Source organism: Lissotriton vulgaris, chromosome 2_1 (genome assembly GCF_964263255.1).
Source record: "Lissotriton vulgaris chromosome 2_1, aLisVul1.2, whole genome shotgun sequence".
Lineage (NCBI taxonomy): Eukaryota > Metazoa > Chordata > Amphibia > Caudata > Salamandridae > Lissotriton > Lissotriton vulgaris.
Window position 1 is genome coordinate 1,285,108,481 of NC_141687.1, and position 15,914 is coordinate 1,285,124,394.

The window sequence follows — 15,914 nt, forward strand, 5'->3', positions numbered from 1 at the left end:
GCCCATAAAAAAAAGGGATGAAAGGCAAAAATAAACATAATGGCATAGAATCAAACAATGAATTCATTCATGGCTGCTTGTATACAATGCAAGCAAGAAAAACACACAGTAACAGTGGGAGCATAGTGCTCCTATTGCAAAATCATGATGTGGCCAGATAAAATCTATTACATGATGGTAAACGCATAATCAATGAGAATCCCAAGAGCAACATTGCCCAAAATTAATTAACAAACATAGGCTTTGAATGAACCTTGAATCAAATACAAAATGTGTTATTGAATGAAATGTGCACATAGTGTGCCTTGAACAAAATTCATACAAACGCAAGTTGCAAATGCATTCTCTAATGACCACTAAACAGTGTGCATATATTTCCCGTGCAATACAATGCAAAAAAGATGTTTGAACATAGTGTGATGTATGCCAAATTAACTAAAGTGCTCGTGTCTAATGGGTGAAAAAAGATATATAAAAACATTTTTAAGACAGCTGGAACAGGAATTATGAAAAACCTACTAATTCATATTGTGTATATATACTTCAAAAAAGTGTACATTCAACGACCTAACATTCTTCAGAAATAACCAACACCAGGACATGATACTACAGAAACAAAATGATGAAGACTCAGAAGCTCTAATTACAGAAAATTATGGAGTTCATCAATTGCATTCAATCCATTAGGTGCCTTAGAATCAAGTAACAAGATAAAATACGTTTCTTTTTGTCTAAGAAGTTTTTCTCGGTCGGTCACCCCCCCCCCCCCCCCGTCCGGGGTTAGGGATGGACCCCAAAAGCATGTACTGCAGATCTTTCAATTTGTTCCCATGGACAGCTTTAAAGTGGCAAGCCACAGGATAATTGCTGTCCGAGTTGACTATGGCTCGCACATGCTGCAAGATGCGTTGATTGGCCGGCAACTTAGTGCTGCCAATGTATGACAGGATTGCAGGTACAGGTTAATTGGTAGATGACAAAATCACTACGGCATGCAAGATATTCATTAATGGCGATAGGTTTGTCATTAAATGCAGATTTATAATGCGTGCCATTTCTCGCAAATGTGCATGCGCGGCATGACGTGCATTTGAAAAAACCTGTTTTGGACAGCCAAGTGCGTTTAGGTGTTAATTCAGGCAGGGTCTTATCCAATACATCAAAACATTGGTCAGCTCCTTAGTTCTGTCAACTCTGGACTACTGCAACGGTTTATTTCTCAATGCACAGTCCAGAGTCATAAGGAAACTACAAACCATACAAAATGGGGCAGCACTTCTGCTCTCTGGGAAGACCAAATACGAGCCCATATCAAAAATCATAAAGGAATACCATTGGCTGACGATCCGGAACAGAATACATTTCAAGTCCTTATGTATAGTTTACAAGGCACTCAATAATCAAGGACCACATTTTCTGAAAGACCAACTCCAATTCTACAAACCTAGTAGATTGCTTCGTTCTGCCACCCTCAACCAGCTAGTCATTCCACGCTCCAAAACAGTGTTTTGGGGCGATCGCCGCTTTTTAGTAGCAGCTCCTAAATTGTGGAATACTCTCCCCCAAAATATCAGGTTGAGTCCTTCCCTTCTTCATTTCCGTAAACTTTTAAAGACCTGGCTGTTCGACCAATAATTCCCCACTACTCTCTCTAGTTCTCCGTTCTACAAGTAAGTGCATTCTCAGCGCCGAGACGCCTGCGGGTATTTGTCGCGCTTTAGAAATGTCAAAAATAAATAAATAAATACATCCGTCATGGAGGGAGCCCTCCTGAAGGTAATCGCAGGCAATTTAGGTAAGATGAGACCTAAAATAACATCTGTCAAAACAATAGGCCATTCTGAATTGATGATCCGTCTCAATTTTCGTTCTTGTGAACAATAAGTGGTAATGAGGCGGACAGAACCAGTGGAGCTAACATCAGAAGTAGTCAAGTTTTTGGGGGTCAATAATTCAGCTCTCGAAAGTGAAGACGCTTTCGCGAGCGCACAGTTCAAAAGCTCTAACTTGTAGCCGCGCTCAAGAAACCTTTGAACTGATTCGGCTAGGCACTGGTTAGATGTGATTGGATCACTGCAAATTCTCTTAATGCGGATAAATTCGCCGAAGGGAATACTGTTTATGGTGTGAGATGGATGAGCACTACGGGCGTGGAGGATGGCATTACCCGCCGTTGACTTCCTGTATAACTTAGTATGAAGCCTACCCTGCTCTATGTAAATCTGCACATCTAAAAACTCAGCCGAGCTTGATGTGATTGTGGCAGTGAATTTCAAATTGCGAGTGTTGATGTTTATCTCGTCTACAAAAATTTGAGCCTGAGCCTGCGACCCTTTCCAAATGATACATATATCATCTATGAAACGCCAGTAATGGGCTAGATGTGGAAACCACTGGCTGTGAGTTTTACCAAGCATGTGCTCCTCCCACCAGCCAACATGTAAACATGAATAGCTGGGGGAGAAGCACAAGCCCATGGCAACCCCCGTTCTTGGTGGTATATTTTGTTTTCAAATTGGAAATGGTTGTTGGTTAAACAAATCTTAATCATCTCTACCAACATGATGTTATGATCGCGCAGGACTGCATTGCGTGTATCCAAATAATATTCAACGGCCTCAATACCCTGGGAATGGTGGATGCTCGTATAAAGGTATTCTATATCTATCACCAAAAAAACAGAAATCAGAACACCAATTCATGTCTTTGATTTTAACCAAAAAGTCTGTAGTGTCCTTAAGATAAGAAGGGAGTGAAGTCATGTGAGGTTGAAGAAAAAAATCAATATATTTTGATAGATTTTCATTAATACTCCCACGTGCCGAAATAATAGGACGACCAGGATAGGGGTGATCAACTTGTGAACTTTGGGAAGAAGGTAGAAAACTGGGGTGATGGGATGTATAACGCTCAAAAATTTGGCCTCATCCTTGGTTAGGAGACCCTTTCTTTGCCATTGATAGATGTTCTTTCTAGTAGATTCATTGCTTTTTAGCATGGCAAATTTGGTGGTTTTGGTATAACACATGGGATCCCCCAACTGTTTTGTGGCTTCTTTAAGATAATCAAGTTTAGCCCATAGAACCGTGTTACCACCTTTATCGGCGTTTTTTACAATTTTCTCATTAATGACAAATATTGTTCATTGTTGTAGTTTTGTTGTTTCTTTTTTCCCAAAGTGACCCTATTCAATTGCTTTAATTCAGCGACTACTCTGTCACTGAAAACGTCTACTGCATCCTTTGGCATGAGGGGTAGAAAAGTTGATTTACTTCGAAAGGGACTGGATGCTAGTTTGTCGACTGTGACAACTTGACTGACAGAAGGTGATATATATATATAATTTTTATCATAGGTGGACATAGACACTTGTAACTGCGTTACGCACAGTAGTGTAGATAACCCTCATAAACGCTATGTATTGAGGTGATGCGGTTTATGTTGATTCTCCGCCCCACATAGACGTTATGGCATTTATCATTGGGTCATCGTTTGTGCTGTATGCCTACTTCAAGCCTGAGGTCAACTCTGGAGTAACGCAGCAGTGTCCAGAGAAAAAGGTGAAGCCACAATGTACTAGGACCCAGTAACTAGGTCCAAGAGTATACCCATATGAATTTTAACAACACACCACATCAGCTTTATAATAAATTGATCTTTTGAAGTAGGTGTGTCTTTTAACATAGTAACCCTCCATTGTGATCGGAATCTATGCACTAACATGGCATACGGAGGGGCAAGCTGCAAAGAGGTAGAAATAACCGGTTGGTTGGGAGCGCAGTTGAGTGCCCCTTTTGAAAGCTTCAGGGCGTTTGGTATACAAAATTAACTCTCCGCGGCTGCCTGGCCATGAAAAGGAGCACCATTCCGGATCTTGGGAAGGCTGCAGAGCGGAATGAATCTACTCGGAGGAGCACTATGCTCCATATGCAAATTAATAGCGTGCCCCGAGGTTGCCTAGCCTAGTAAGGAAATTACAAAGGACAATAATGGCAAACAAGGCTTTGAACTTACTAAAGGAAATCACGAATCTTAACCCCTAAGACTACAAAGTCCATCATGCTTTAATGACAATATGTGAAGCCAAGCCCACTGGGGGCAATTTGAATAAAATGCGGAAATGAGGTTAAGCTATCAAATGCCTGTTTGTGCCCTGGATGAAGAGGCGTGATATGCCTCGAAACGCGTCGGAATCTGTGAACTAACATGGCATACGGAGGGGCAGGCTGCAAAGAGGTAGAAATAACCGGTTGGTTGGGAGCGCAGTCGAGTGCCCCTTTTGAAAGCTTCAGGGCGTTTGGTATACAAAATTAACTCTCCACGGCTGCCTGGCCGTGAAAAGGAGCACCATTCCGGACCTTGGGAAGGCTGCAGAGCGGAACGAATCTACTCGGAGCAGCACTATGCTCTATATGCAAATTAATAGCGTGCCCGAGGTTGCCTATCCTACTAAGGAAATTACAAAAAGGAAAATAATGACAAACAAGGCTTTGAACTTACTAAAGGAAATCACAAATCTTAACCCCTAAGACAACAAAGTCCATCATGCTTTAATGACAATATGTGAAGCCAAGCCCACTGGGGGCAATTTGAATAAAATGCGGAAATTAGGTTAAGCTATCAAATGTCTGTTTGTGCCCTGGATGAAGAGGCGTGATATGCCTCGAAACGCGTCGGAATCTGTGAGCTAACAAGGCATACGGAGGGGCAAGCTGCAAAGAGGTAGAAATAACCGGTTGGTTGGGAGCGCAGTCGAGTGCCCCTTTTTGAAAGCTTCAGGGCGTTTGGTATACAAATTATATATATATATATATATATATATATATATTACCTACTGGCGGTCGCCAGTAGGTAGTTATAGTTAGGACCTAGTTTCCATAGGAAATCCTCAACATTCTATTTGGAATAACTTTGGCCCTGGTGGATGAGTCTTTGCGAATTTCTCAAAGAAGATGGCTCGGTCCGCTGCGCTCCTTCCCTGAAAGTTTGGGGGGGATTGGTCAAGTGGGGGCTGAGATATAAGGGGGGTCCCAAAACTTGTTTTCTCCATGTTATTTTCCATAGGACCTTTAGACTCGGCTACAGGTCGAACGGCTGAATGGATTTATAAGAAATTTGCCAAAACTGTAGAGTCTTGTTCGCAGATTACGCTTTTTTTGGAATGGTGTAAATCCCTTCAGTAGTTGTTGAGAAAATTAAAGTTAAAGTCAATTATATATCTATAGGCGCGCACACGTGCGCGCACCCAAGCGGCTGCGCGTGAGCGGAATTTTTTTTTGCTGCGTGACGTCTGTTAACGTTCGATTCGAAGGAAATCAGGAAGTTTTGTCCGCCATTTTGTCACTGCGAGTAAATATATTGTTCATTTCAAAGCGTTGAAACATGGAAAGGGGAGAAGGTAGAGATTGTTTTGCTGCGTAGGTTCTCTCGGGGTGTGCAGTAAGGCCATTAAACGTGAAAAGATATTTTTTTTTCGGGAAAAAAATAACGGGGTGCGCGCACCCGGTCGCGCACACCTATTCACAAGAGTGTGAAAATGGAGATAAATCAGAAGTTTGAGTGCTTAGATATAAGGTGGCTCTGAAAAGAGCCCTTGTGTTAATTGAGTGTTTTCTGCATTTATAAGTAAGTACCGATGCAGAGCCTGATGTTGCAGAGGAAGATTCTGTTTCCCTCATTCGTGAAATGAACACCGTCTCTCCTATAGACGTCTTGCATGTGGTATCGCAAGTTGTTGTGGTAAATAGAACCCATGCTATAATCTCTGAGGAACGCAGAAACAGATTTATTTACATGTCTCCTTGCTTTCTCAAATTGTGCACAATGTTGATTGGACCAATTCCATTTCTGTCTTTGGCATATATTGGAATATACCAAGGCAGATCGAGGAAAAAGTGTCATCAATTGTCGAAAGGTGTCTTTTAGAAGCATTTCCAGACCTACACCAGTGATTGTGCCTAGATCGTTCCCACCACAGTGCACAATTATAAGGTCTGGTTCTGGGAGATGCATAAAAGTTTTCACCAATGGAATCAATTGGTGACATTTCAATCCTCTTTTGGAAATCCATGTTATGTGTACATTTGGTAAGCCGAGGTTGCAAATTCGTCTGCTTACTGCATATTTTTCACTCCAGTGAATATAACTGTGTCCTATTAGCCAGACCTTCATTTTCAAGGGATTTGTAGTCGTCCTCCGATCGGTTCTGGAAGTGGAATGGTAGTTAGAAGTTGAAATTCTAAATATAGAAAAAGGAAGAGGCTGGGTGTGGTTTAAAAAATAAAAATGATTGGTTGATTGTAACAAGTGGAGATTGAACAGTACGTTCCATGTTAATGTTTATGTTAAACGAAAAGTACTATTGGGTGTGAAAAAACAAGATATGTAACAGAGCTGTATATTGGCCGGTGTTTCTGGAGGGAAAATAGTGTTCTTAGTTTGTTGTAGAACGTTAAGACATGAACTTTTGACCTGTGCCTTCAGCAAGGTGCAGAATGCGGTGTAACCATGGAAACAGCCGGAGATGGCAGTTGGTGATGGGTTCACTCTTTGGTGCCTCTGCATCTGAGTCTGTTCTGTGGTGGCAGGCGGAGAACTGTTTGTTATTGTGGAGATGAAAGGGTGATAAGGAGAGAAATACAACATAGCGTCTGGCCTGTGGGAGCAGTGATTAACTCGGAGTAAAGCGGAACTGTGTCGGTGCTTAAAAAATGTTAACAGTGGTATAACTGTCTTTACGGTGCGCGACCTACTAAGAAAGAGTTCACGGGCCGTAATTGGCTTGCAGGTTCTAGTATCAGTAAGTGAGGTCGAGAAAAGAGAACATTCAGGACTTTATTTATGAAGGCCTTGCGCCACCGGTGCGTTACTTTTTCCCATTTTAAAAAATGAGGCAGTGGCGGCGGAAGGTCTTTATAAATAAGGTCTTCAGTGTCTACAGTTAAGGTTATGTGGAACCCATGAATAGTTTTTCAATATGAAATCATTTCAGTTCAGATTATGGATTAAAAGAGAAACCGTGAATATTTGAAATGTTTATTTAGAAATGTACTGTTTTAAAGGCAAATCATTATGTAATATGAGTACAGAAATTGCAAAAAACACAGTAATTGGTATTGTCAGTAGTACATGGAATACAAACGCTATAGTTGAAGAAAAATGAATATAGTTGGAAAAAAACATTGTACACTCTTATAAGGAAGTATATTATATTTTAATAAATGGAAGAAGGTCTCTGGCCTTTCAGTTTAGGAACGATATATGAAAATGCAAGTGGTTATACATCATTACTTTATGAATCAGCTGTCAAACAACACGAAATCATAATGTCCACTGTTAGTAAAGCAAATAGGTCTGTTCTTCAAAAGAAAATATGGAAAAGAACGTGAAGAATATAGAAAACCAAAAGGAAATGAGGACGTCAATGGCTTGTATGAGAGTTATTGAAGCATTGTTTAGGCAAAATAGGTAGCTTCTGCTTGTAACAGGAAATCAGTTTTATCATTTGAAAGTATGTCAGCTATCCAATGGAAAAGAGTAAAGCAGTATTGATGATCTGTTATAATCGGAGCCTCTTTTACCATCAGAGTGCAGGTCATGGGTTTTCGATGTAGCTCGCTGTTAGGAAAGAGTTAACCGTCCATTGTGTAGGCAAAGTATGCAGCAAGTGCCTCTAACATGAAATCATTGTTATCATCTGAAAACATGTCAGCCATCCAATTGAGAAGATGAAAGGAGCATTCATGATCTGTCATTATTGGAGCGTCTTTTACCATCATAGGGCAGCTCGGTGGGTTTTCGATGTAGCTCTCTGTTAGGAAATCTTGCGCCGCTGCGAATATATTCCAATGACCCAGAACTCCTTGTATCGCTGCAAAGGCCATAAACCCTCCGTTGTAACAAAGCTGTTCATGATCAAGTAACGGATTCATGAGGTGATTGTAATTCGGTTCAGGAGGTACCAAATTGCAGAGACATAAATCCAGGGCCCACGTGAAATCACAGCTCAGGCAATGAAATACAGGCTGCACACAGGTGAAATACGAATATCGAAATGATAATCGATATGAAGTATTCAAAGTTGAGAGTGGTAAGGTGCCGTAGTACAGAAGCATTCTCTGTCGAAATAGTTCTAAGTGGTCCGGCTCGTTTGCGAAGGCAGGAGGGACATCCATTTTGAATTTCCCAAGATGGTAAAGGAAACGGCGCAGCACCGCTGGTTGTATAGCAACTCCACAGAATTAGGTCACTGGCTATGCAGTGGAGAGGAGCAGAATGACTTGATACATTTTCTAGGAGTCTAGTCACTTATATATTGCTTAGTGGTTATCAAAAAGTAGCTTTTTTTGAACTGGAGGATGCGTTAAAAAATAAGGGAGTGATTTGAGGGAGTTGTAAAGCAAGGTCAATTTTTTTTTTACATCAATGCTGTTTTCTGTGAATGTTAGCTTAGTGAAAGATATGTGTGTGAGCAGATGCAACGTTCAGTTTTAAATGTGACAATGGCGGTCTTGTTCATGTCTTCCGATTCAAGGTCGGTATTCGCTGCCAAATACAAAGATCAAGAAACGCATGCGTGGGGTACATAGTCTGCATTCTTAAAGGAAAGCAAATGAAGGGTTATTTTTACCGCGTTAGCATTGTCGTTTAAAAAGTTATAGTGATTTCTATTATATGTTAAGAAAGTGTCACTGATGAAGACTGAAAATAAATCCTTATAAATGATAGGGACTGGTGTATTTTAGAAAAGGTGTGTAACATTACATGAATTGTGGAAAAAAAAATAATGTAATTGAAAGTGTATGGTTTGAAAATGAAAAGTAGAGGTTTATAGTTCACGTTTTGAAAGCAGTTCTAGAGGGTCAGATGAAAGTGTATGGTTTGAAAATGAAAAGTAGAGGTTTATAGTTCACGTTTTGAAAGCAGTTCTAGAGGGTCAGATGCATGATAGATTTATAAAAAATAGAACATGTTTTTAAATAGTATTATGGAAAAAATATGTGCCTTTATGTACTATTTACATTATCTGCCTGTTGCGTATTCTTTGAGTTTTAGTAATCCTGTGTCTTATAAGTTTTCTAGGGGCGGTTTGAGGTTCATGGTGGGTTTGGGCAGGGAGGGTAGGTTGGGGGTTTGTAATAGGGGGTCCGGGTGGGGTGGAGTGCGGAGTTTAGTGAAAAGTGAGGGGGGCGGGGAGTTACGGTGTTTGGTAATGGAGCAGAGTCAGAGGACGCCACATTTGTGTTATGGGGTGCCACGGAAATATGTATTTATTCTCAGAGGTTTATTATATTAAGGATATATATCAACATGGTGGCTCTTGTCGTTTTGTGGTTCTGTGCATGTTTATAATGCTGGCCCGGTAGTTTTTGTTTATGGACCTTATTACGACACACAGGGGAGCTACGTTGCACAGTTGGAGATCAGGGACTTAGGAAATAAAACTTTATAATTGTAAGGGGTCTAAGCGATAGAAATCGCCCGTTGTCGGTGTAAAAAATATCACCGCTATTGGTGGTATTTTCTACGGTGTTAGTGCTCGAAGGAGAATAGTAACATATATGTGAAAGCAAATTGTGTAACAGGCTCAGCATTTCACATTATCGCGTGAAAACAAAAGTTGCTTTTACATAGCAATAAGTCTCTTATAATTAAGGGACGGAGTGTATATAGTGCTATTTAGTACTCTGCTATGTGATTGATGTCGAATATTTCATAAGAGGAGGCTTTAAAAGTTTTTCGATAAACTGGTTTTCTAGGGAAGTGGGTGGAGTGTTCCGTGTAAATTGCAGAATAGAAACTAGTAAGAACCAATTGGAAGTGTTGTTTTAAAGTCACATGACTGCACATGCGTGTCTCGACGCCTGTACGCGATAAATGGGTGCGCGCACCCGGTCGCGCACTATAAGAAAGCGGCGAAAAAACATCTCATAATATGCTCTTGGAGCACGTTTTGGTAGAAAGAGTTAGTTCTGAAAAGAACTTTTTTTTTTTTTTTGGGAAACAAGTGTTATGATGCTTTTGATTTCTTAAAGTTGCTACGACATTTTTCAGTATGTTATACTATCCAAATAAAGTGAAGAAATTTAACTTTTCTTGGAGCATTTATGACTCTCAATTGTGTGTTTAATTAGAGTAAAGCTTTGCTCTCCGTATACAAGAAGTTCTCCACAGTTCGTGCATTTCATGTGCACGTTCGCAAGATATGGTCTGAAGTCCATTTCAGCACTCGATGGAGATACAGGTCGTCCACCGGAAGATGTGCTTATTACTTCTGATGGTAATAGCGTGGCCTCCGTTTTTCTTGTCAAAGGTGGTCGCTCATTTCCTTCAGATTCGGAAGATGAATGCGGAACGGTAGCCATTGTAGCGAAGTCTTCGGGAAGATGTTCGACGTTTTTCTCTCTTGAGAGTAGAAAAGAAAGTGATGGAAGTGGGTGGAGTGCTGCGTGTAAATTCCAGAATAGAAACTACCAAGAACCAATTAGAAGTGTTGTTTAGAAGTCACATGACTTCACATGCAAGTGTCAGGTCCTGTACGCGATAGGAGGGTGCGCGCACCCGGTCTCGCACTAAAATAAAGCGGCGAAAAAACATCTCATAATATGCTCTTGGAGCACATTTTGGTAGAAAGTTAGTTCTAAAAAGAATTTTTTTTTTTTGGGGAAGAAGTGTTATGATGCTTTCGATTTCTGAAAGTTGCTACTACATTTTTCAGTATGTAATAGTATGAAAATGAAGTGAAGAAATTTATCTTTTCTTGGGGCATTTGTGACTTTCAATTTTGAGTTTAATAAGAACGAGGCTCTGCTCTCCATACAAAAGAATTTCTCCACACTCGTTGTATTTCATATGCACCTTCGCAAGATATGGTCTCAAGTCCATCTCAGCACTCGATGGAGATAGGTCGTCCACCAGAAAATGTGCTGGCCACCTCTGATGGTAATAGCGTGGCCAGGGCTCTTGTCGATGCTTTTGCATAATGCTCAGGATGCCTTTGTTTAACATGCCGCTGCATGGTGTGTATAGAAAAGGAATATTTTTTATTTGGATTTCCCCTTGAGAGCTCCGAATTGCATATCGTGCAGGTTACTTTTGGCGCATTCACTTTCTTTTGATCTTCAGGATAAGTAAAAAATTGCCAAATGAAAGATTCCTTTTTTCTTCTTAACGGTGGTCGCTCATTTCCTTCAGATTCGGAAGATGAATGCGGAAGGGCAGCCATTTCAGCAAAGTTTTCCGGAAGATGCTCGACGTTGTTGTCTCTTGAGAGTAGAAAAGATTGTGAGGAAAGTGGGTGGAGTGCTTCGTGTAAATTCCAGAACAGAAACTACTAAGAACCAATTGGAAGTCTTGTTTTCAAGTCACATGACTTTACATGCGCTTCTCAGGACGTGTAGGCGGTGACACTATCTAGTTACGAACGTGATTACATACTTAGGAACTAGCATTCAAAAAAACTATGAAATTCACTGAAAAAACCATAGGTTTTACACACGTTATAGTTAGGAAGTAGCATTTGAAAAACCTATGAAATTCACTGAAAAAACCATAGGTTTGACACCAGTTATAGTTAGCTGGAAATTTTACTGACATAAAACCAATGAAATTCCACGTTATAGTTAGTTGGACTCACTATAACTTGCGCGTGTAATGCACTGCTGATGACATCACATATTACATCACTCATGAGATCACTGATAACACCACCTAGTGAATGTCTGTCTTTTTAAAAAATAAATATGTTTTATATATGTATATGTAGAGGTCGATGTAAAAATAAATGTTTAAATAAGTGTCTTAATGGATGTGGAGGACTGTATGGATGGCTGAGTGTGTATATGTGTGTGTTAGTGAGTGAATGCCTGCCTCACTAGTGTGTTTATCAGTAACGATATATGTTTTAATCTAGTTTATGTAAGTATTGATATATATAAGTGAGTATATGTGACAGTGAGAGATTGAAAGAGTTCCTGTTTAAATAAGTATGTGTTTCTATAAGTGATTGTTTAAAAGAGTAAGTAAGTGTAAGTTTACTTAGAAGTAAGGTGCTACTGTGTGTATATCTGTCTATGTAAATAAATGGATGTTTATTAGTTTATTTGCAAGTGTGAATATGTGTGTAATTTACTTTTGGATGTCTGTCGGTATATAACAGGATGTATAGCTGTATCACTATATATAATCAGTGAGTATATATACAAGTGACTATATAGAACTGTTAGTGAATTATTGGATGTGTATATAAATGTTGGAATTACTGAATTGGTTGTTGTAACTGGTATAGGTATGTCCACTTTTTTTTTATATGTTAGTTTTTTTTTTTCAAAATGTGTTTTAAGGGTTACTTTAGAGTGCAAGTAGGTTAGTCTCTCTGTCACAAGGATGGTATCATCAGTGATCTCATTAGTGACGTCACTGACCATGTCATGAGTAATGTAATATGTGATGTCATCAGCAGTGCATTACACGCGCAAGTTATAGTGAGTCCAACTAACTATAACGTGGGAATTTCATTGGTTTTATGTCAGTAAAATTTCCAGCTAACTATAACTGGTGTCAAACCTATGGTTTTTTCAGTATATATATATATATATATATATATATATATATATATATATATATATATATATATATATATATATATATATATAGTGATACAGAAAACAGTAGTAAGGTTTCACGCCCAACGCACTCATTCTCTGGAAACCAACTAGAGCCATATATCATATGGAAACTCTGAGAGTTCAGTACCCATTTAAAGTTCATACGTGTCTCACAATGCTGTACTCAAATGATTACTCACACAATCACTGTTGGCTTCAACAGAAAATGTCTTTTTTTTAATTTTATTTTATTTTTAACCGTGACAGTTGCATATCATACAGTCAGAGAATGTCATGCCTCACCCGGGGCGGCGCTAACCGATTTTCACAATCTAACCACAGCCTTTCAAGCCCACATTCCGGAGGTCGGGCGGCGTTAAATACGAGTCCTTTCAACACACCTCCGACTATGTTACATATCATTTATAAAACTTTCCGTCACATTTTCTACAATTATACAACCAACAACAAACGATGCCAGTATCTCTACTACATGCCCCATGAACCTGTGGTGCATCCCTATATTTCTTGTTGGCGCCCACTTAACGTTGGACCTGTAGGAGGCCCCAGAGGCAACATCGGCCCCTTCTGATACAGCCCAGAGCTGCCAACTCTAAGCTACACCTCTGCTGAGGTCTGAGCTTCATCTACATGTGGCCCAGTGGCGCTATTCTCCTCGCTCCTCCCCTCTTCCTCTTCAGTCTCAGCCAGGCACCTTTTGTATTCAACATACAGTCCCCAAAAATTCTTAGGCCTGCTCTTCAGTGGTAAAAGTTCACTGTAATTCTCTGTCTGAGTGCAACAGTAGGTCAAGTCGCTGTCCCAGTGCTCTATCTTAGGGAGAGGACCCCTCATCCAACATCTAGCCAGCCTCCGTTTAGCTAACAGCAGTCCTATCTCCACTAAGCGTCTCTGTGCTTTGGGTAGTTCCTTCGAGTATCCCAGCAGGGCTAGGATGGGGGTCGGGACTATCACCTCATACAGTTTCTTACCAATAGTCTGGAACACTTTGCCCCAATATTGTTGCACCCCCTGGCACTCCCAGGCTAAGTGTAAGAACTCTGCGTTCCCAGCCCCACATCTGTCACAAGCCGCATTGTCGCGCAGGCTGAACCTGCACAGTCTCTCCGGGGTATGATAAACTCCATTGATAAATTTAAAATGTATTAATCGGTGATTCCCGTTCAGGGAAACACACCTCGTGTTGGTGCAACAGTATCTCCACATGTCATCGTCTACCGCCATCCCCAAATCACGCTGCCACTCGAGACGTGCCTTACTATACCCTGTTGCTCTGCCTGTTATGGTCATCCTATACAGGGTGGAAACCATTTTTTAGGGGGAGGTTGTTCTAATCACATGCGTGAGTTCTAACAATTCTGCCGGTTCCAATAAGTTATCACCCAGTTGCTCCCGCCAGGCCCCTCTACCTCGGTGAAACTGGAAGCGCTGTAGCCCAGTAGGCACAGTGTCTGGCGGAAGCACGTCAGTAAACGATTTAAGCACTCCCCCCCCCCCCCCCTCTCCCCCCACAAACATATCGCCAGCTGTGATTATGCCCAAGACGTTCAGGGCAGAGACGACACCTGTTTCCAGACACGGCGAAAGCCAAGCCATCCAATCTATGCGCATCAGTGGGGAGTATAGCAACGCCCCGGCGTAGTATTGCAGCAGAACCTGTCATGCATGTCTGGGTGAGTTTAGCGAGTCTAGCAATCCTGTGCGCCTGTCTACTGGATCAAATATTGTTGCTGGCAACGGCTTAGGTGCCGTGTAGAGTCTCTCAAGCTGAACAAACGGCACATTCTCCCTGTCATGTATCCAGCTATGGACATGTGCGCCCTACGCCACTCGGAAGTATAGCTCAAAGTCCGGAGCTCCCAGACCACCGAGGTGATATGGCAACACCATGACGCTCCACTGGAACCCTAGCTTGCTTCCCCGCCCACGCCAGCTTTATCATCAAGGACTTAAGGCAACTGAAGAAGCATTTCGGCAAGACCATAGGGTCTTGAATAAATACAGTAATCTAGGCAATACAATAATTTTCATGATCAAGATTCTACCTATCAGCGAGAGCGGGAGTCCCATCCAGACATTTATATTGTCTTCAACTCGCGCCATGGCAGTCCCATAGTTTACTCGCATAACTAGGTCCAGGTCCGTGTGTAACTGTATCCCCAGTTGTGCACCGAGTCAGTGGTCCACCTCAAGGGATATTCCATCTCAAATTGCTCCGTAGCCGGGGTCAGAGGGAACGCAATAGACTTATTCCAGTTGACCGTAAGCCCAGAAAGAGGCCCAAACCTCACCACCTCACGCAAGAGTGGCACCAGGTTTTGTTCTGGCTCCCGACATACAGAAGTGTATCATCCGCGTAGGTCGAAATGATCAAGCGATAATTGGGGAAATTCAGCCCTCGTGACTATGGTACTCCCGCATCGCACAAGCCAGTGGTTCTACCACCAGCGCATAGAGCGTGGGTGACAAGGGGCACCCCTGGCGAGTGCCCCGCCGAATGGGGATCGGGTCCGTCACACGGTTTCCCAGGCGTATCGGAGCTGTCAAGTCTGCGTACAGTGCCGCCATCATCTGTAAGAACCCCTGGCCTAGTCCCAGCCTCTTTAGGACTGCACTCATGAAAGGCCACTCCACCGAATTGAAGGCCTTCTCCATATCTAAAAACACAGCTATCGCCTTACGGTCCTGTGAGATGTGCTGGAGGGCTCCGAACACTGTCCTTAGGTTGTATGTAATGTTCCGACCCATCACAAAGCCTGCCTGTTCCGGCGACACCAACTCCGGAGTCAGCAGGGCCAGTCTAGTCGCAAGTACTTTCGCATATATTTTGGTGTCCACGTTCAAGAGCGACAGCGGCCTATAGGAGCTACATTCCTCCGGAGGTTTCTCCGGCTTCTGGATGGCCACAATCAATGCCTCTCTCATGGTAGCCGGCATCAGACCCGCCTCTCTCAGATCCGCAAATAATGCAGATAGATGCGGAAGCTGCAAGTCCAGAAATGCCTTATAAAACCCCACTGTTAGGCCATCCGACCCGGGGCGCTCCCCGCCCTCATTCCGCTCAGAGCCTAGCGTATCTTATCATGTTCCGGGAGCATTAAAAGTTCTCTGTGTACATCCGTTAAAAACGGAAGATTGATGTGTTCCAGGTAGTCCGGATATCTTCCTCGCTGGCCGACCCCCTCAACTCGTAAAGCTCCGAGTAATAGCCCCTGAATCTATCGACTATCTCTTCCTCAGCCGTGAGTAGGTCCCCCTCCTCTGACTTTATGGCCGTTACTTTACGTC

At 41.9% G+C, this 15,914-nt stretch overlaps 1 protein-coding gene across 2 annotated transcripts in view; it reads right to left on the reverse strand.

Annotated features, from left to right (window-relative positions):
• The window catches only part of SIDT2 (SID1 transmembrane family member 2), a 292,970-nt gene that overhangs the window by 194,321 nt on the left and 82,735 nt on the right, over positions 1–15,914 (reverse strand). The gene's annotated exons all lie outside the window — the stretch shown is intronic.